Source organism: Diceros bicornis (genome assembly GCF_020826845.1).
Source record: "Diceros bicornis minor isolate mBicDic1 chromosome 21 unlocalized genomic scaffold, mDicBic1.mat.cur SUPER_21_unloc_1, whole genome shotgun sequence".
NCBI lineage: Eukaryota > Metazoa > Chordata > Mammalia > Perissodactyla > Rhinocerotidae > Diceros > Diceros bicornis.
Genome location: NW_026690885.1, coordinates 3,693,542 through 3,715,456, shown reverse-complemented (window position 1 = coordinate 3,715,456; position 21,915 = coordinate 3,693,542). Strand labels below are relative to the sequence as shown.

General features: G+C 45.3%; 1 pseudogene; it reads right to left on the bottom strand.

The window, feature by feature from the left end:
* The window catches only part of LOC131401856 (adhesion G protein-coupled receptor E1-like), a 431,573-nt pseudogene that overhangs the window by 337,330 nt on the left and 72,328 nt on the right, over positions 1-21,915 (bottom strand).

Sequence of the window (21,915 nt, the reverse complement as noted above, 5' to 3'; positions counted from 1 at the left end):
TGGGGAGAGCTGATGGGCATCTCTCACTGGGTCTGCTCATGACCCTGGATCCACAGACTTAAGAGCAAGGTAGGGAAAGGACCTACAGAAGATATGTGTCTCTCTCCTTTGTCTTGTGCAAACAGGATGCATTAGAACTGTGCAAATCTAGGGTCTGTTTTTCCAGCCTGTAGACCAAGTATGTGGATATTTGACATCATCTTTCTACTTTAGTCCACGGCAGTGTGTGTGTTTGCTGAGGCAGGCTCTCCAGATATGATGGAACCAGTGCCACCCCTGTGAGTGTCCTCGCACAAATGTGTCTGCAGGTGTTGCTGGTATCCGCAGGTGAGTTTTGGGCAGGAGTGGTGGTGAGAGACTGAGTCTTCTTCTTTTCTTTTTGTTTTGGAACCCAAAACTCTGTATTTATGTAAATCTCCTCTCGAAACTTTCAAACACACGAAGGTTTCTATCAGTTTAATTTTCTTGAAGAAACCTCTGCTGGAGCCTCCTGAACTGCTTCAGGCTGAACTAGCTGACAGCTGCCATCCTAGGATCCCCCTTCACCATTACCCTAGAGATGCCATTTGGGTTGAATCCTCTGTTTCCTATAGTCTGTATTTTCTCTTTAGGTTTATGCCCCATTGAGGTGGCACACGTGCTCCCTGAGAAAGAGTCAATGGAGACACACTTTTTGAAAATACCATCAGGTCTAAAGATGTCTTTATTCTTTTTTTGTGTGTGTGTGAGGAAGATCAGCCTTGAGCTAACATCCATGCTAATCCTCCTCTTTTTGCTGAGGAAGACTGGCGCTGAGCTAACATCTGTTGTCAATCCTCCTCCCTTTTTTTCCCCCAAAGCCCCAGAAGATAGTTGTACGTCATAGTTGCACATCCTTCTAGTTGCTGTATGTGGGACGTGGCCTCAGCATGGCCGGAGAAGCAGTGCGTTGGTGCACGTCCAGGATCCGAACCTGGGCCACCAGTAGCAGAGCACATGCACTTAACCACTAAGCCATGGGGCCGGCCCAAAAGATGTCTTTATTCTATTCTCACACTTAAATGGTTATTTGACCAGCTATAGAATCCTGGGTTGGAATTAATTTTCCTTGAGCATTTTGAAGAGATCACTCCATTGCCTTCTAGTATTTTTTGTTCCTGCTGAAAAGTTCCAGGGCATTCTTATTTTTGAGTTTTGTAGGAAAGGTGTTTTATCTCTCTGGAAGCTTATAGGATATATTATTTTTGTCTACTCTGCTGAGCAATTTTCAATCTTGAAATTCACAACTTCCATTCTGGAAAATTTTCTTGCATTATTTCTTCGAATTTTTCTGTTTTTTTCTTCTCATATTTCCATACATCTGAAATGCCTATTGTTTCTTTGTTGGGCCATCTGTGATGATTCTTTGACTTATTCATCATTTTTCTACTATTTTTCTCTTTGTTCTTTTGTGATGTCTTCCTAAATTTTATATTTCAACACTTCTATTGAGTTTTTCATGTCTCCTATCATTAAAAACATTCTAAAAGATTTTTTTTGTTATTTAAAGTAAAGATAAAATCCTTTGTTTCATGATTATTATCTTTGTAGTTATGTCTCTGAGTTCTATTCAGTTATATTTCTAATATTACTAAGAATTTCTTTTTAATTTCTTCTTCCCTCAAAGTCTGTTTCCTCCAAAGTGCCTTTATTTTCAGAACTACTGTTTCGGTCTCTGTCACTTGTATGACATGTTTTTGGTTAATTGGGTAAAAGAGTTGATGGGAAGCTCTATGCACGTGTGTTAGCCTGTTTACTTGGTTTTCTATTTAGGGTGACCTTGCTGGGCTGTTTCCTTGGGGATTCCGTAGTGGTAGCTTTTTCTTTCTTTTTGGGACTGGTTGATTCTCAGAGAAGAATCTCTTATATAGATGTCAGTTCATTGGGTAACCCCCTGAAAGGCTGGAATGTTGGACAAATTCTCCAATTCTTTCCCTCCTCAAGGAGAAGCCAGGACTGGGGGTTTTTAGCTCACTTGCCTTGTGCTGACATGGGGAAAGGTCTATGGCCAGGGAGTGCACACTAGTCTAAACCATCACCTTTGTTCTCAGTGGCTCCCAACCTGGGCCACTTTCCCATCAGTGCTCAGACTCAGGCAAGACAGAAACCAGTCCTTCAGGCAGCCCCTCAAAATGCTAGAATATGGGATGTGTGGTACAGCGCTTTCCTTCCTTTCTCAGGGAGAATCTGGGAGCTGGGGGTTTCCTCCTGGATTGTGTGGTGCTATGATGGGGGAGGAATTATGGTGAGATGGTGTCGTGTATTTTCCTACTGGCTTCAATGCAGCTGATCTCATGCTCAGTTGAGGTGCAGGAGCCGTTCAACTGGTCTCTGGATTTCACAAAGGGAAATAATCTATATATTGTTAAATCAGTATGTCCATGTTGGGGAAAGAAGTCTGGGGCTTCCCCTTCCACCATTTTGCTTACATTATCCCTGCTCTCTTCATATAAGGTCATGAGTCATATTGGATTAGATCCCATCCAAATGACCTCATTTTCACATAATTACCTCTTTAATGACTCTATCTGTAAATACAGCTGGGTTCTCTGCTCCTGTGGGGTTAAAATTTCAACATATGAATTTTGAAGAGATATAACTCAGCCTACAACAATGCTACAACATGGATGAACCTCTAAAACATTATAATAAGTAAAAGAATTCAGACAAAAGAGGTCACATACTGTATGATTCTATTTATATGAAATATCCACCATAGGTAAATCTGTGGGTACAGACGGCAGATAGGTGGCTGCCAGATGCCAGGGGATTGATAATGGGAGTTAGCTACTTAATAAATATAGAGTCTTCTTTGGGGTGATGGAAAATCTTGGGAACTAGATAAAGGTTATGATTGCACAACCTTGTGAATATACTAAATACCATGGAATTATACACTTTAAAATGGTTAATTTTATGTTAGGTGTATTTCGCGTCACATGAATTTGTGAATTTGATGTTATGTGAAAGTGAGTGTGGTTGTGTGTTTATATGTATGTAAAGCGAGAAAGCCATGTGGCAAAAGAGTAACAATTAGTTAAGGGTACATGGTTGTTCCTTCCACTTTTCTGTAGGTTTAAAAATTTTCATGTAAAAAGTTAGAAACCCTGAGAAAAGACTTGGTGTTATTTTTTTTCAGCCATTTCCATCATTTTACGCTTATCTTTTCCAAAGGCTAATGGTGATGACTTGTCAGCATAAAAGAGGAAATTAAGTAAATTCTAAAAAAACAACTAAAAGTGAGTGATTAAAGAAAAACACAGGTATATTCCACAGACTATCTCCCTGTTTAAACTTTTCCTAGTAGAATGCAAAAATGTCTTGTTAATGCCCAAACTTCATAAAATGTGTCTGTCTCTCAATATAATGTTTTCTGGCCCATAGTTACAGAGGAAAAGTTGACATTGACACCAAGCTAAGTACAATACTTTAAACAAAACAGTGTATAGAAAAAGTGTCCCAAGTGGTAACAAAGGAGAGTGTGCGTCTCAGGTATTACTGGTGCCGAGAGGTTATGACAACATCACACTCAATGTGAGTCATTCTCTGCTGTTATGTGCTTGTCATGAACTTGTTTCCTCAAGGACCGTCTACATTTTGACAAAAGCAAAGGTTAGTGTTGTACAATGATTCCCCCAAAAGTTGAGAAGTGAAGAAAATCTTGGAAAAGGAAGCAATGGAAAAGAAATATGACTTCACACTGTTAATAGCTCTGTTCATTTCTCAGTCAACAGGAAGCAATGTTTTAAGTATGTCATATCCCAGCATGATAGCTTGTTACTGATACGTAAGCGTTTCACTGGTTTTAGCTATATTTCAGGAGATTGGTTGAGAGTTTGGGGTTGATGTAAAATACAACTTTTCCCATTTAAATAATGGAATATAGGGTTCCAATAGAGAGTTTTGTGTGCATCTGCTTTTCAGGAGTGGACAACTGACATTAAGCAGGAGATACCTGTATTGAGAAAACGTTAGTGTGGATGGAACATGGAAATGGCAAAATTATGAAGGTGGTATGCAAGGACAAATATTTGAGGCACACACCAAGACTGCTAACAATTTCTTTTTCATCTTTATTTTTCTTCATCTGTTCCTTAGAACAACATGACTCAGCCACAAATAACTTGAATCATGGCTTGTTCTTTCCATTCCTACACCCTTCCATCCACCCACCTGCCCATCCACCCATCCATCCATCTTTGATGCAAGTCAGCATGCTAGGTGTTGAGGATCCAAGATCCCCTGCCCAATTCTCCATATCCTGATTTCTCTTTCCAAACTCCTGTCTGTTCCATCCCTGTCTGTTCAACAAACATTGAAGTGTCCATGTACCTTGGGTAGCAGTTACACAGAAATGAATAATAGCAGGATACTTCCTGTCCAGGATCTCATGGTCTATGGCAGTGCTATGCAAAGTGTGGTCCATGAGCTCTTATTGGCCCTTGAGGGGGAAATGACTTTGGGATGGACTGTCAATCAACAGCATCACTAACCTTTAGTTCAACTGACATTTCTTCCAGAACAAGACTTTCTCAACAAAGGAAGCAGTGTGTGGAATAACTTTCTGGTACAAGCTCTTTATCTCCATGCAGACTATCTCTACTGCTTTGAGTCCTGGTCTAGAATCTGCTTGGAAAGAAGATTTCATTATGAATGTCAAATCCAATTTGTAAGCTCTGGCTGTATGGTGTGCTAGGTTGGGAAGCTCCATCTAAGGTCAGAGGTAGAAAACAATGAGATCAATGACTAACATCTGCCATGCACTTGGGAGTAGAGAGTGGTGGCATGGTACAAGGAATTTGCTAATAGTTACTACTATAAATAAAGTCCTTAGCATATGTCACTTGTTCCTGCTTCTGTCTTGGTTACACCTTGTTGCCACCTGTCTGACTCAGCTTTGGTTTGAGCAGAGCTCTGGGTAAATCACTCTGCTTTGGCCTTGCCTGTGACTTTCTGCAGAGGGCAACTTTGTTGAGGATAGCCTGGCTCTCTGGTCTCTGCCCTTTCCTTTGGCTCTGGTTGTAGACACATAATAAGTTCATGGGCACTAGAGTCATCTATCTCTTGACCATTGCATCTCCTGAGACTTGCAGGCTCCTCAAGAATGGAAGAGGAAGCAATGTCTCAAGCCAGTGAAGCTGCCTCCTAGCTGTTCCACCACCATCACTGTCTCATTATTTAACTCAGAAGAGGTCTCCTGGACATCAGAATTGGTTTTGTTTTTGAGCATGGGTCCATTTGCAATAATGGATTCCCTCATCTCCTCTTCCTAATTGGATCTAAACGAAAAGACTTGGATGTTTGTCGCATTCAATTATCCACATCAGTGCTGCTCATCCTTCTGTGGTTGTGAGATGAGTAAATGTTATTCCGTGATCCTCCAGCGACAATCCAAACATAAAGGGCTCTAGGCTCCCATTGCAACCAATTTTCTCTCCAGCAGAAAGGTAGACCCAGAGGGGTTTCTGATGCAACAGCTCTCCCTGGAGCTTCCATACCCAGGCGATGACAACTATCTCTGCACAGACAGAGGCAGCACTGGTTAAGCCCAGGATGCTGGAATCCAGGGAGGTTTTATCTGAGACTGTCTTGGAATGAGGGGGTTGACATGCTCATGGGGTGTTGAGAAAGGTCCCTCACTCCACACACAGACCATGGTAAGTGGGGGAAACACCTTGGAACCCAGCCTTGCGGAGATCTTGGGCGTCTAGGCATGATTGAGAGACTAGACATTCATGGCAGGATGAATCCAAAGAACTGCTCATGTTGTTTCCCACAAACGTGCTGAGTTGAGTCTGAGTTGTGCTTGTTCTTTCCCTGTCTGTCTTCATCGCTGTGAACCCAAGAAGGCCAGGCCTCTAGACAGCAGGAAGTCATCTATGTTGATGTTCAATCCATCTTGAAGGTCAACCCATGCTGACCTTTCATAAAAGCTGTTGGAAGCAGCCAGGCATGGGCACGTGACCTTGGTCATGAGGCTGGTACCAGAACAAACTTTATATCATGGGTTGGGGGCACCTTCAGCTCACCTTCTGAGGACTGGCCATCCACAACTGTGATCCCCTAGGGGAGTTCTCAGTTCTGGCCTCCTGGGCAGAAGAGCTGAGCATTAACTCCAGGAAAGAAGCAACATCCCGTGTTGAGAGAACTTATGATTTGGAATCAGACAAATAGGAATTCAAATCCTAGTCTGCCCTCTTAGTAGCTGTGTGACTTTAGGTAAGTCACATCTACTCTCTCAGCCAATTTGTCATTAAAATTAGTTCCAACCAAAATAGTGTTTCCCTTGCAGAATATCTTCATTCAACAACTGTTTATTGAGTGAGCTCTGCTGTGGATTCTTAAGCTGTGCTAATGGATTGTGAGGCTTAAATAAATAATATAAATGACAGTGTCCTGCAAAATGTCATTTGATTATTAAGATGATCAAGGGTCCATTTCATGCCTGGCCATCCTGGAGAGATGTGAGAGTTTTACTGGCAACAAGAAGGGAAATAATGCTGGTGTCTTCACCCTGGTCACTCAGTGTCAACAAAGGGGTCCTCAGACCCAAATTTTGGCATCCTTAATGAAAATGGGGAAAGAAAGAGGTAAAACCACACTTGGAAAGTTGCTGAAGGGGCTTCTCTTCAACCCAAATGAGAAGTATTGATTTAGGAGTCACAGTGTGATAAGCCAGCCCGGATTCAAGTGAGTCATGGCTAACTCTGCCAGCTCTGGCTGTGTGACTGGCAGGGCAGGGGTTGGGGAGGTTGGGTGGGTGGAAACATATTTTCCAAAAGAGGTCTTGGGGGGGAAAGAGTTTGACAAAAGCTCATGACACTAGTGGACCACAACCAGAATTGCTAGCCTCTGTGGAACTGCTGGTTAGAGATTCCAAATATCCAGGGCTTTGCATTTTTTAAAAGATGCATCAAGAACAGTGGGACCCTCTGGGCACCTTGGAAGGAAAGGTGAGTTTGAGGACTCACAGGACAGAGTGTGTGCGTGTGAGTGTGTAAAAACTCCTGAAATATATATTACAGTGTTTTTTTTTTTTTGGAGGCGGGGTGTAGAATGCCAAGATAAAAATAGGGACTTTGAAATCAAATCCCTATTTGTTCAAATCTTGGCTCTATTACTTCCTTGCTGGGTGATACTGGACAAGTCTCTATGCTTCTCTCAACCTCTATCTTATCCAAAAAAAAAAAAAACACCACATATAAATAACAATACATACAGGCACTGTTTTCTTTTATTGTGATAAAACATACATAACACAATTTACCATTTTAACCACTTCTGAGTGCACTGTCCATGGCATTAAGTGTATTCGCATTGTTGTGCAACCATCTCCACCATCCATCTCCAGGACTGGAGGATTAAAGCATTAAGCACATAAAACAGCCAGATGACTGCTACACAGTCAGCACTCAGTCGGTGTCAGCTCCTTTCAGGGTGAGGACATGTGAGTGCACAGAGCAAGACCAGGTTCATTTGGACACTTAAATAGCCCTGGACAGGAGTCTGCAGTAGAAGCTCTTTACCAGCTGGGGTACTGGCGACTGGGGGGATTGATTGGCTGTAAGTTGACTGAAAGGTGTGAGCAGGCTCATTCTACTTCCTGGGGACATTTGGCCATGTGTGGAGCCATTTTTGGTTTTCCTGACTAGATGGTGGGAGGGAAGTGCTGCTGGCATCAAGTAGGTTGAGGCCAGGGGTGCTGCTAAACTTCATACAGTGCACAGGACAGCTCCCCACAACAGAGAGTTATCTGTCCACAAATAATGCCAAGGTGGAAAAACCCTGTTGTAAGCCAGTGGGGTTGGGAATGAGTGGATTTTTAAAGACTCTGCTAAGGGATCTCAGAAGCCAGAGAAGGAGCAGGTGGGTTTCTACCCAGTAAGGACAAGGGCATCACAGAGCAGCACTCATGAGGATGAACTGGACAAGGTCAGGCTTGACCATGGAAGGGGTCATGATGTTGAATAATAATAACAGGAGTCGACATTGACAAGAATGTCCTATGTGCCTGGCACTATGCTAAGTGCAGATCATCCAGCCAGAACTCTTTAATGCTTTCCCCTTCCAGAGAATTAGTAGTATTTACAATTTATTGAGCACTTGCTGTGTGGCAGGTACTAAGCTCTTAACATTCATGCTTTGATATAATCTTTACAACAATGCCTGTGACCCAAATTATCACCATCCATTTTATGGATGAAAAAACTGAGGTTGAGTAGCTGCTCAAGGTCATGTTGCTACAAAGTATTTGAGCTGGGATCCAAGCTCCTGGGTACCCTCTCCTAACCACCAATCCATACAGCTCATGTGATCTATTTCTTCTGCTTGGAACAACTTTCCCTCCCCTAGCTGCCTGGAAAATTCCTGCTTGATCTTCAAAACTCAGTTCCAGTGCCTCCTCCTCTATGAAGGCTTCCCTGTCCCCACCCCAGGCAGAGTTTGATTCTCTGGGTACCCAAAGCATCATGCATGTGTCTCTATTACATTTCTGATTAGACTATTCTGAAACTATGTGAACAATGCTTGTTTTCCCTCTCGAACTCTGAATTCTATAATCACAGAACTAACTTATCTTACTTCCTTACATCATGGACTGACTTTGGAAAATGCTGCCAGTAAGGCAGCCCATTCCATTTTTGTTTGGATCTCACTGTTAGAAAGTTCTTCATTAGGGTGAACCGCACAGCCAGCCTCACTAAAACCCACTTCCAGGCAGCAGGAAGCAGTTGGTTCTACGGCATCAGTAGCCCGGGGTCGGGGCCGCCTCCGCCGAGCCGCGCCGCCGGATTTGTAGCGGCCGAGGCCGCGCGCCCCTCCGGCGGCTGATTCAAGGAGCCTCCCGGGCGGGGGCTGCGACCCGAGGGCCGCGGGCGTGGAAGAAAAGGACGCGCCCCCAGCGCCCCTCGGGCAGCCACCTCGGAGCACGACCCTCGCGGGCCGGCGCCGCGCGCTCTGATCCGTCGGGACCCCAGCCATGGGCGCCGCGGGCCACCTGTACCCCGGAGAGGGTGAGTCTGGGGTCCGGGAGTGGGCGGGGAGTCGCGCGGTGGGGAGGCGATCCCTCGCCAAAATGGAGCCCCAGCTGTGGACCAAGAGCCCTCCCGGGTGGGGAGGCGGGTGGCCGGGGCGGTCACTCAGGTCCCCCTGGGGGCGGGAAGCCGCTGACCTTGGTCTTTGCCCGCCTGGGCTCACGGCTCCGCGCCCCGCGTGCCGGCCCCGGGCTGGAGCAACCTTGCGCCAGTGCCTGCTCTGCCGCGGGCGCCTCTCCGGAGCGCGCCTCGGACCCGTGCCTGGCTCTCTCCGACCCCAAGTCGCTCCGGAGAGGGGACACACGTCCTCTCTGGGTCGCCTCCGAGAAGTGGGGTCCCTGGGTCCGGGAGGCCACGGACAGCCAAATGCGCGGGGCGCACACGGTAAGGAGCCGGAGTCGAGGGTGACAGACCGGGGGGTCCCTTGGGGTCGCTGCTGCTAGGTGACGCTGCCCGGGGCGGGGAACTGTAGAATCCCTCCATCCCCTTCCTGGGATCGAGGCCCGTGGCTACCCCGGACTTCAGGTGCATGTTTACACTTTGGGATTCTGTTTCCACATGTCCGGAGGCAAACTCCGGCGCCTTGGGAACAGCACAGTTATAGTAGCAGAAGGAGTGGACGTTTTTATCATGATTATTATAGTGGGTGTCACCGAATGCCACGGGCTGCGCCATCCTATCTCTCTGGACCCTCAGAGTGGCCCCTAAAGGCTGACGCTGTTGTTCGCCCATTTCATAAAGGAGTAAACTGAGGCTCAGAGAGGACGCATAACTTACTGCCCCAAGTCAGTGCCAGAGGGAGGGCTGGAACCTCTCCGTGTGGTGCCCACCCAAGGCTCTGGACTGCTGCCGAGGCTCCCTGCTAACCTCCCCCCGCCAGCTCCGCCCGTCATGAAGCGGTCTTTTGCAGTCAGACTTGGGAGGTCTCTAACCTTGAATGAGCCTCTCATGCGCCCTAACCCCGAGGGCCTCCCTCCTGCGTGTCCCTGTGTGGCAGCAGACAGAGGCCAACCCCAACCCCAGCATGCTTCTGCGGCTTGACAGCAGGCCTTTCTGGTTGTGGGACAAGGACTGAAGAATCGTTTAAGAGAAGACGGCTGGAGATTCCCACCGTGGTGTCTGAGGCTGTGCTTTAAAAATATCTGTTGGGTTACTTCAGATTTCTGCATAAAAGGAAATCAGTCATGATGAGGAAGGGGTTGGGGAGGAAAGGAAGAGACTCCTTGAGTTCCCTGATGGTGAGTGAGGTGTGGGAGAAAGCATACACAGGCTCAGGAGTTGAAAACCAGGTTTGCTGAGCGCCTCTGCCAATTACGCAATGTCTTGATGCCCCCGTATGCCTGGTGTACAGTGAGCGCTCAATGAAGGAAGGATGGCAATTGGTTTAGGTTCTTGTTAAGAAAATCCAAGACAAGTTGTCAGACCTACGCCAGGCTTTGTGGTTGTTTGTGTGTATGCATTTGTGTACGTGCGGTTCCCTGTTCCTCTTTTCCTTGTGGCTTTGGTAATTAATTGTGGATTTACGCCTGGGCTTCCAGGAGTGAACAGATGGATTTACCACTTGGTTACACATTTACAGTTCCCACAAGGGCAGAGGCTTATGTGTATTTCATTCACTGCGACATTTCTAGAGCCTAGAACGGTGCCTGGCACACAGTAGGCATCTGGTAAATATTTCTTCTTGATTCAACTCTTTTCCTTCATGTCCTCACCAGTCCTCCAAGCCACTGCTCCTTTATTCTCCAGATAATACCTAACTAACAAGAATAAAAGGAAACACTCAGTGGGAGCTGTGCCATATGCTTTGCATATATAATCTCAGTTAATTCTCACCATGACCCTATGAGGTAGAGTCTGCCCTCCCTTTTTGTAGGCGAGCAACTTGACGTGGTTACAGAGCTGGAATTAGAGCCCCAGCTTGTCTGGCTGCAGAGCACTGGCTTCTCAATAAAAGGTTGTTCATTGGGGTCCCAGCCTCCCCATCCCTACCCTGCGGTAATGGTTAACAAAATCCTATCAAATACATGAGATGTGAGGCCCCTCAGAGATTTGGAGAGGTTAACAAAATCCTATCAAATACATGAGATGTGAGGCCCCTCAGAGATTTGGAGAGGGGCAAGAAAGTTTACAGATCATTAATCTCTTACATCAACTGACATGACATTTTGGCGGGGCTGGGCGGTGGAGGGAGATCAATGTGATTTTTCACGAATGAAGGACTCTTTCTTGGAGATGTTGTATGGGATGTTCCACCCTGGTTCATTCTCCTGTGGCGTCTCTGTTGCTTTGCTGAAGAGGGCAATGGCTTTCCCCGCCATTTCTCCTTCATAAATAATTAGAGCGGAAATTCCCAAGGTTGCTGACATAAGTGGTCTCCAGGGGTTCCTCTTAAAAAACTTAAAGTAGGGCCTCCTAGTAGAATTTGTCATCCTTCTTGGTTTCTCAGCCACTGAACCCCTATCCTATGTTTGAGGGCTTCCCTCACTTTATGATCCTGGGGGGAGATAACACCAGCTTCCAGATTTAACAGCAGAAAAATGCCAGACACGTCCATTTCCCGCCTCCCCACTGTAGCCAGGGCACAGTTCTGTGGATCAGACGCACCCACGCAGACTCTGACCCAGGAGAGGGACCTACGCTCTGATGACGATGGATTTGGACAGCAGCTAATAGAAGCGGCCTCAGCGGGGCTCCAGCCCATTCCCGTCCTCCCAGAGGCTCCGTGAGCAATCCCTCTAACAATCCTGTTTCACACAATCAAGAGCCCTGAGTGAGAGCCTGGCGCTGGTGTTGGAAGTGGGGAGACGGTCAGGAGGGGCCCACAGTTCGCATTCCAGCCTCGTCTAGGATGGGGGCCTCTTCCCAGACCCCCAGTCAGCCGGCGTGGTCACTGCCCCCCAGCGGCTTCCCCACGGGCTGGGTCCGCGGGCTCAGCGCGGGTCAGAGGCTGCACCCCCGGGGTCAGTCCCTGCGCTGACACCGGCGCCAGACTCCACGCGGCCATCACGTCCGGAGGATGCAGCCGCGGGGACACGCGCGTCCTCGTCGTGGGCGGAGGACACGCGGCTGTCCGGCCAGAGCGCCCCGCGCCGTGGGCAGCGGCGGGGCCGGGGGAGCGGGGAGGAGGGCAGCGGGGACCGGGTCCACGACCCTCCGGGGGGGCGCTCGGGGCGACTCGGGCGCGTGGAAGGCTCCGGACTTTACATCCAGGGCCCCATGCAGCGCGGTCCCCTTCATCGTCGCCGTCCTCGCCTCCGCTTCCTTCTGAGGCGCCAACCGCCTGTTCTCTCTTCACCGCCCACGACCTGTCAGCCCTTCCCCGCGGCCCCGGGGCTCGGCTCTCTCCGCCCCCTCTCGCCGCTTTTCAGCTGGGCTCGGCTCCTCTAACCAGGCGTCGGGCCCTTCCGCCTGGCCTCCGCTGTGTCGTCACATCTTCGGCTCTTTCCGTTTATCTTCGTCTCTCTCCGCCTGTTCGGCTCCCTCCGCCTGTCCCCGCCGCTCCTCGGCTCAGTGGTTCGGGTTCGTCTCTCTCCGTCTGGTTTCGGCTTTCTCCGATTTCACTGCCACAGTTCGGCTCTTTCCGTCTCTCCCCGCCAAGTCTTGGGCTTCGCTGGTTGTTCAAGTTCACCCCCTCTTCACTGTGCTGTCGGAGTGTCACTTTCTCTACATCCTAATAGATCAACATATTAAACAAACAGTAAGTGTTCCTAATCTGATAAATAAAAACAAGAATTTTGGTGTTTTACTTATCTTTCCTTTGGTGGGCGAAGTTGAGAATCATCTCTTATACTGAGAGCATTCTGTATTTTCTGTGAACTGTTCTTCGCCATTTGTCCAATTTCTCCAACGGATTCTTTGTCTTTTTTGGTTGGTAAGAGTTCCTTAATATTAAAAAATTAGCTTTTTGAGGGGCCGGCCCGGTGGCGCAAGCGGTTAAGTGCGCGCGCTCCGCTGCGGCGGCCCGGGGTTCGCTGGTTCGGATCCCGGGCGCGCACCGACGCACTGCTTGGTAAGCCATGCTGTGGCGGCGTCCCATATAAAGTGGAGGAAGATAGGCACCAATGTTAGCCCAGGGCCGTCTTCCTCAGCAAAAAAAAAAGAGGAGGATTGGCGGATGTTAGCTCAGGGCTGATCTCCTCACAAAAAAAAAAAAAAAAAAAAAAAATTAGCTTTTTGTGATGAGTTGCCAACATCCTCCTCTTTTCCTGTTTTTGTCTTTGCCTCTAGTTGTTGCTGCCATGCAGATTTTTTGAAAGGAAATCAAACGTGTTAATTTCGGTTCTTGTTTTGGTATAGTTTTAAAAGACCATCTCTTCTCTGAGATTATATATAAAATACTTATCCTTTGGTTTTTTATAGGACTTTCATAGCTTTAATCTGTACCTTTAAATCTATGATAATCCCTATTCCACAGAACAACTGGGGGTTCCAACATGATTTTTTTGTTAACAATTCGTTTTTTCTTTCCTGCCTTAGCACACCACCTGCACCCACTTTATTAGGAAAAATGTTCAGGCAGGGAGATAATTTGAAAGAGTTTTGCAGTGAACAGTCACGTTATGGACAGAATTCTGTCCCCTCAACAGTCACGTGTTGAAGCCCAAATCCCTAGTACCTCTTATTGTAACTTTATTTGGAGTTTGTGACTTAAAAGAAAGTAACTGAGATAAAATAGGGCCATTAGGGTGGACCCTAATCCAATTTGATCAGTGTCCTTATAAGATGAGATTAGGACACACAGACCAAGAGACGCCAGGGGCACGCATGCACAGAGGGATGACAACGTGAAGAGGCAGCTAGACGATGGTCATCTGGAAGCCAAGGAGAGAGGACTCAGGGGAAACCAATCCTGCAGGCACCTTGATCTTGGACTTCCAGCCTCCAGAATTATGAGAAAGTAAATTTCTGCTGTTTAAGCCACTCCGTCTGTGGTACTTTACTACGGCAGCCCTAATGAAGACAGTCCACCACCTAGATTCCATCAGTTACAATTTACTATGTTTACTTTGCCACCTCCATCCGTTTATCACCCAAGAATCCATCTCCGTTTAATGCATTTTGAAGTACGATGCAAACAACAGTAGACTTCACTCCTAAACATGTTAGCATACGTAGTCATTAAAGTTCAAAATTTGACTGAGGCTGGAAGATCTTCCCAGGTGGCTCACTGAATGGTGAGCACTTGGTGCTGACAAGTTGGTTCCTCTCCACGTGGACCTCTCCACAGGGCTACTGGAGCATCCTCATGGCATGGTGGATGGCTTCCCCTAGAGAGGGAGCAATCTAAGAGACCAAGGAGGCAGCTTCAGTGTGGTTTATGATGTAGCCTCAGGTGTCAGACACTGTCATTTCTGCAGCACTGTATTGACCACTTGGGTTCATGACAATTCACAGCTAATCGAATGTAGGAGGGGGCTGCACAGGGCATAAACACAGGTGGAAGGTACCATTGGTGGCTATCTTGGCTGCTAGCCTACACACCCCCCTTTCCTCCAGGCCGCCTCTCCTCATAAGCCCAGAATTCCTTTTCTTCTGCTCCTGCTCACCCCTGAGAACCTGGTTTGATTGGAGCTGTTTGGGGCCTCTGGAATTCATGGCTGTGTTTGGGACAACATGGAAGGTCTCATCTTTCCCTTTACTCTTACTCCTCTCCCCTCTCTATCCTTCTCAGCCTCTCCCCCAGCTCCAGCCTTTCTTGGCTCCTAGTGACTCTTTTAGCAGTAGAGGTTATTCTGAAGGTCAGCAGGATGTGCAACAGATAAGAGGGGTTTGGTGGAGCAGGAAATGTTGAGGGGAAGTTTGCGTCCTGGGCTCCTGTCACCTTCTGTAGAAGGGGAGCTTGGGGGTTGTTGGTGGCTTGTCAGGACAACTGCTGTGTTCCTTATTTTGAGACTGGGTCCTCAACATTCCCCAGGGCAGGGGATTTTAGGTTGAACGGGGCTCTATCTATCCACTACAGTTGGGGACAGAGACATCTACACAGCAAGAGGAAGCTGACGAGTTGCCAGCTGGGGCTCAGAATGTTCCTTGTGTTTGGGATTAGGGAGGATTCCCCACAGGGGCAGTCGTCTCCTGTTGGGAGGGACTTGAGGGACTTGCATTGTGGTCTCCTCTCATTTGTGTTGAGTACTGCTTGCTGATGCTTCTATAGACTCTTATCTTTTGATAATGGGAAGAGAGGGAGTTTTCTGAGGATCTGTTTGACACTTACACTGGAGAACCTGGTGTGTTGCCTAGTGAGACTCTGGTCATTGCTTTTCTGGGGGGGAGACTGGGTTACTCATTGCTGGGTATACTCATATCTAGTCCAAGTAGTCAAGAGGCGAGCTGGGCTTTGTGTTGGGTGAAAATGGTGTGCTATTGGTTGGGGCTCCTTTCTACTTGGTGTAGAGGGGGTTGTAAGTTGGTTTTTGGGGTTTCCAACATCTCTAATCTTGCAGGAATATGGGGGAGCACTTGCTGAAGCTTCCGTCATTTGATGGAGCCCTCATTATTTTGGGGATAACTAGGAGGCATGAGACTGAGTTTCCTGTTGTATCTGGTGCTTGGAGACTGGAGGACCACTGCTTGTACGGGGATCCCACCTTTCAAGTGTTGGGGTGACAGGAAGGGGTCACTTCATGGAGGGCCATTGTCTCTAATTCAGGGAGAGGATTGGGTTAATTGCGTGAGATTCCATGTGTCTTTAGTCAGGGGGCTCTGGAGGGGTCTTTATAGAGCTCCTTTTTTCTAGTGTTGGGGGAGATCGGAAGTCTCACTTTCTGGGTCTGCCCTTGTCTGTATTGTTGGCATAGACTGGGTGGGTCACTGGGCTGGGCCTTCCCATTGTCTAGTGTTGAGGAGCAGCTAAGGGTGTTACTTATGGGACTGCTGTCATTTCTAGAATTGGAAGTGACTAGGGGGTGCTTGCTGGAGTCCCATAATTTCTAGTTCTGGGGGAATGGAGGTCTTGATGCTCAGACCCCAGCATTTGTGTTTGTGGATGACAGTTGTTATCTGAGGTCTGGTTGCCTCTAATTTTGGAAGGAACTGGTGATGTCTCTCTAGGGCTTCTGTCACATCTGCTGTTGGATGCAGATTGTGAGCACCATTTGCTGGGGCTCCATAATCTCTAGTCTTGCGGGGTGGAGTGAAGATTTTCTTGGAGGTGCTTCCATCATCGCTATTTTTCGGGTATCAGTTCAACATGTTTTTAAAAGCATTATATTTTGAAAATGTTTAAACTTACATAAAAGTTGTAAAAGTATACAGGGTTATTTTATTCAGTCAATATTCATTATATTTACATACATTTTCTTTCCTGCTGATGATCATTCCTAACATTATGTGTCTTTGTGTGGAATTCTTTTCCTTCACCCTGAAAATTCTCTTTATAGAGTTTCTTGAATTTCAGTTCTGCTGCTGTTTAATTGTTCTAGCTTGTTTTTTTAAACCCCATTTGAAAAATATCTTTAATTTGTCTGCATTTTTGAAGAATATTTTTCTTAAGTCAGAGAAATTTAAATTGGCAGCTTTTTCTCCCCTCCCATTCAACCCTTATCTGTCAGATGTCATTCATGTCTTCTGCTTCCAAAGTTTCTTTTGAAAAGTTTCCAGAATTACTATTGCTCTTTTGAAAGAAACGTGTCCTTTTTCTTTGGTTGCTCTAAAGATTTCTAGTTTGTCTTTCATTTTCTACAATTGTCCAGGTTTCTTTCCTTTTATTCATAGTTATTTTGAAGTCCTTGTCTGCTAATTCCGGTATCTGGATTGTCTCTGGGTCTGCTTCTACTGATTTATATATTCATAATTGAGAGCATTTTCCTACTGCTCCGCATGTCTATTAATCTTTTATTGTGTGCTGGATCTTGTGAACAATACCTCGTAAGGTCTTAATCATGTTGCCTTCCTCTAAAGATTAGGTTTGTAGTACGAATGGATCACCCTGAGCCTCTGAAGGCTAGGTTTTAGACCCTAAAAGGACATATATATTTCAGTTTTACAGTGACTCCCAAGATGTAATCCTTACTCTTAGTGTGTGGCACTGACTCTCAGGCTGTGACATTTCTAGGGTCATAATTGAAAGCTAGGACTTGTTTTTCTTTTATCAAGGTCGTTCCACTCCAGATGAATCCAAAAGCCAACCTCCCACTCCTGGCATGTGTGATCTCCGAAATTTCTGCACAATATTCAGTTTTCAGTGGCTTTTCTCTTCTAAGTCTCCTAGATTCGTTCCCTGCACGTGCACAAGTTAGGTGTTATTCAAGGACCTGAAGGGGGATTTTTAGTCAGATTTTGGGGGTTTCCTTTTGTGAATCTTTATTTTACACTAGAATATCCTTCAGAGATATTTCATGGTCAGGTTGTATTTCCTCTACCGTAGCCCTGGAATCCAGTATTCCTCAAGAGAGCCCTGGTTCCTTCCTTTTTCTTTAGCATAGTATCTTAGTAACCAATTTCTGGGTGGTTGATAGGTATTCTCATTATTACTGGTGTGTCGTTCTTCTAGGCCTTCTGAGCAGTCAGGCCTTGAAAAGATATGAATCTATACTGTCCTCTACATACACACATTAACTATCTATCTCTCTATCTATCTATGTATCTATCTATCTATCTACTATCTATCTATGTATCTATCTATCTATCTACCCATCCATCCGTGAAAAGCATGAATTGATAATGGTAGCTCTTATTCCAATCCAACGCCTCAGTTGGATTGGAATAAGAGCCAGCCTTCTCTCTTTCCCTGTTTATAACATTTTTCTTTGACTGTGATACACTGGCTCTCATCATCTACAATATATTTACTTAGTTGTTCATGTCTAGTGTATGCATAAATTAGTTTCAGAATTGCTAACCGATACCCTTCTGAGAAACATTTTTTATGAACTAGACTACAGGATTTCTGATCAGTTCTTTTGATCCAAGCTTACAGGATCTGGTAAAACATAGGTTTCCAAAATAATTTTGGTTTCCTTTTCATAGCCTTCATTGTGGCTATGTTATTCATTTGCAATACGTTTAGATTCATTTGTTATAGCTTGTTTTCCATTTTATGTTCCCTTCACTACCTGGTGGATTAATTTTTTTAACCTACAGTAATATCCACTCTGGGATGTACTGTTCTGTGGGTCTTGGCAAATGCATAGAGTTGTGTATCCATCAACACAGTCATGATCTAACATGATACACACATGAACAGTCTTGATAGGACAATTCCATCACTCCCAAATTCCTTTGTGCTGTCCCTTTGTAGTCATCCCCCTCTCTTACTCTTTGCCCCGGAAACCATTGATTTTTTGTCCTTCCTTACAGTTTTGCCTTTCCCCAAATGGAGTACAATGGAATCTACAATAAATGGCTTTTCATCTCTGGCTTCTTTCACTTAGGAAAATGAATCTGATTTTAATGGAGGCATATGTTACACATAGCACAATGCATAGATCTTAGGTGTAGAACTGAATGCATTTTGACAAATGCATACACCTATGTAACCTATACTCCTTTCAAGATACAGAACGTTCTCCTCATCCCATAAAGTTCCTCCATGTCCCTTCTCAGTCAATCCTTGCTCCTGCCTCACCCCTTCTCCACAATCTGAGGTTAGATGCAACCACTGTTCTGATTATTTTTCCTACCACAGACTATTTTTTGACTGTTCTTGGAATTCATACAAATAGAATCATACAATATTTACTCTTTTTTGTGTGTGGCTCATTTTGCTCACTATAATCCTGTAATGGATTTTAATTAATTCACAATAAAAGATGAAACATATAATGTTTCCTATATACTGGAAGTCTCATAAATGTTTTACATATATTAGCTGATTGAATCCTTAATACAAGTCTGTGAAGTAGTCAATCTCATTGTTCTCATTATACAGATGAAGAAACTTTGGCATAAAAAGTTTGTTACTTGCTTGAGGTAACCATCTCTAAAGAAGAGAACTGAGATTAGGCAGAAGACATTGAACTGTGATAAGTTAGAAACGGAGACCACAGTTGATCCCAATGGGAGCACTGGAGCTGAGGTGGCCCTTCTGGGGTCTCTCAAATTGAGGCAAAGGAATTGGGCCTTTGTATCCGCCTCCCTCCCCCCATGAACTGGTGATTGGAAGTGGGCTGCTATTGGGAGTGGTCACAATCTTAGGTGTGGCACTTTCCTTTGGCCCAAGGAAATTCCCAGAGAGGTTGGCAGTATGAGCCCTTAGAAGAATTTCTGCAGCTACAAGAGCGAGTGACTTAGTCCTGAAATAAGAACCTAGAAAATATACCACTGTCTCCATTATGGTCCACCACTTATGCCACTCAGATGCACTTGCTTCTTACAGTCAGTGCACTAGGATTCTGGTTGGTCTTCTTGACTGGGGAAACTTAGAACAGGAAGATCAGTGGGACAAATTACAGACAGCTCTTGACTGCACCTTTTATTCATGCTACAATTGATACTTACAATCCCACTTCTCCTACTGTCCCATTTAGATTCCCCTCACCCTTGACAAGCACTTCTGGTGGTCTGGGTGGCCTACCTGGAGAGAGGATCCAGTTCCTCATCCCTGAATCATCTGAACACCTGATCACCACACCCTTCACAGGATACAGCTGCTACACTTAATTATTGGGGAAAGAATATCAAAAGACAGCCCAATGGATTACTTGAAGGCCAAATGTCTTCTTTGCCCTCACTGTATAACAGAAGCCCCTTGTCCTCTGGATGAGTTACTTGTGCCAGAGGCCATAGTGACTTCTTTCATTCTGTTTGCCTCATAAGCAGTAGTAAAGTTCAATGGGACTCTGACTTTGTCTCCTGGTAGAAGTGTCCACCTCTGGGAACCAGGATCTGTTGGTTAATTATTGTTTGCAATTCTTCCCAAGAACCTCATAACCCATCTTACATGAAGAACACCTGCAATGGCAACTATTTTTGACTACACATGGGAGTATCAATGCTTGGATTGCACCTAGGACAGGACAGTAGCTGATGGGATTCCTGGGCAGGGATATGAACTTTCCACCCAGGTGATTGACAAGAGTACATTCTCAGGCAAAAAAGGGCTGCACAGTTCAGAATATCTTCCATTTGCCCCAGTAGATCCACCTTCTCTATCTTGCTTCACCCAGGAAGATTAGTGAAGATGAACTACGTCAGCGGGCTTTCTTGCCTTATGGCTTTTGGCTGGGTTTGGTCAATGGGGAGCCTAGATATGAAATCAGAAGGATGAAAGAGAGTGACATCTAGTCACTCTGGCAATTTCTAGTCAGTCCTGGCAATTTCTTGCAGGAGAACCTGGGGCTGGATGCTACCCCTGACCTCCTTTCAGCTCCTGGAATGCATTTCCCTCATCTCTTGTTTCTAGAATTCGATAATTTTTCACTATCCTTACTCCTTCAGACTTAGGGATGTTAGTAGAGCCCTGCACTTACCATCTCACTGGGTACCAACCACCTTTTGTGGTGTTCTTACATGCTGTCCACAACTCCGAGAAGCCCCTTTATGAAAACTCTACTTGAATCATCCTAGTCTCAGTGTGTCCTCTGTTTCCTGCTGAGACTCCAACTGATATGCCAACTCATTGATAGCATAAGGAAAAGACCTAATAGTGAACCATAACACCCAACAACATCAGGACCGACCAAGTCTCTGACCACATCACCTTCTACCACTCCCTCAGTGTCCCCAACTTGATCTACTCCAGTCACACTAGCCTCTGTCTTCCAGACCTTTGCATGAGTATATTGCTTTAGTCACACAAATTCGTATGACTCACTGTCCCAACTTGTTATGCTATCTGTTCAAGTGCTCCTTAACTAAGAGTTTATCCCTTTCTATTCTATGTAAATTAGCAAGATCTCAATCCCTCTCAACTGTCTTAAAATGCTTTCTACATTTTCTACATGACACTTATAATAACATGTTTTCTTGATTTTTCTATAGTCTGTCCTTCCCGTATTAGAACCTAAGTGCTTCAATAGCAAAAGTGGAGTTTCATTCATTGCTACAGACACCAGTGTCTCCAAAAGTGCTTGGCATATAGAATGTACTCAAGGAATATGCTGGTGGTTAAGAGTGTCTACTGTCTGGGCTCAAATTCAGGCTCTACCATTTTCTAGCCAAAGAGCTCAGGCAAGTAACATGCCAGTTTTCTCACATCTGAAGTGGGAATGATACTACTGCACACTTCTTAAGTTTATATTTAGTACTCTGTAAGTTAATATTCATAAGGCGTTTAGAAAAGTGCCTGGTCTATCAGAAGAAATGTTTGATCATTTATTAATGTAGTGAAATACTTCGCTATGAAAAAATAAGACCCCTTCATGAAAAGGAACAATTCACAAGAAAAGACCTAATCCTGTATGTACTTATTTACATTACACCCAAATATATAACGAAAAAATGACAGAATAACAAATAAGAATCTGTTTCTCTATAACCGTAGTAGAAGACTTCAGTACACCTCTATCACAAGATAAGTTCGAGAAAATAATCTGAATGTAATACTATATTCAAAAACAAAATTAGCTTGAGTTCATGAGAAAGTAGTGTCCTAAGGATAGAGCAGTCAGCCGGGTCAAATGATGCTGCGTGCTGAAGTAAAAAAAAAGTAAAGAATGACCACTGGATTGGGCCTCGTAGAAGCTGCTGATGTTCTTGACGAGAACAGATTGAGTGACGTACTTGGACAGACCTGATTGAAGTGGGTTGAAAAGAATGGGAATTGAGGAAGAGGAATATTTGAATACTAACAACACTTGCAAATGTTTGCCTTGAAGATTAGCAGAGAAATGGCAAAAGAGTTGTTGAGAGAGACTTTGGGTTTAGGAGAGACAGACTTTAAATGGAATGTACTGGAATATGTAGTAACTAAGTGCTGGAGTCCTAGCAC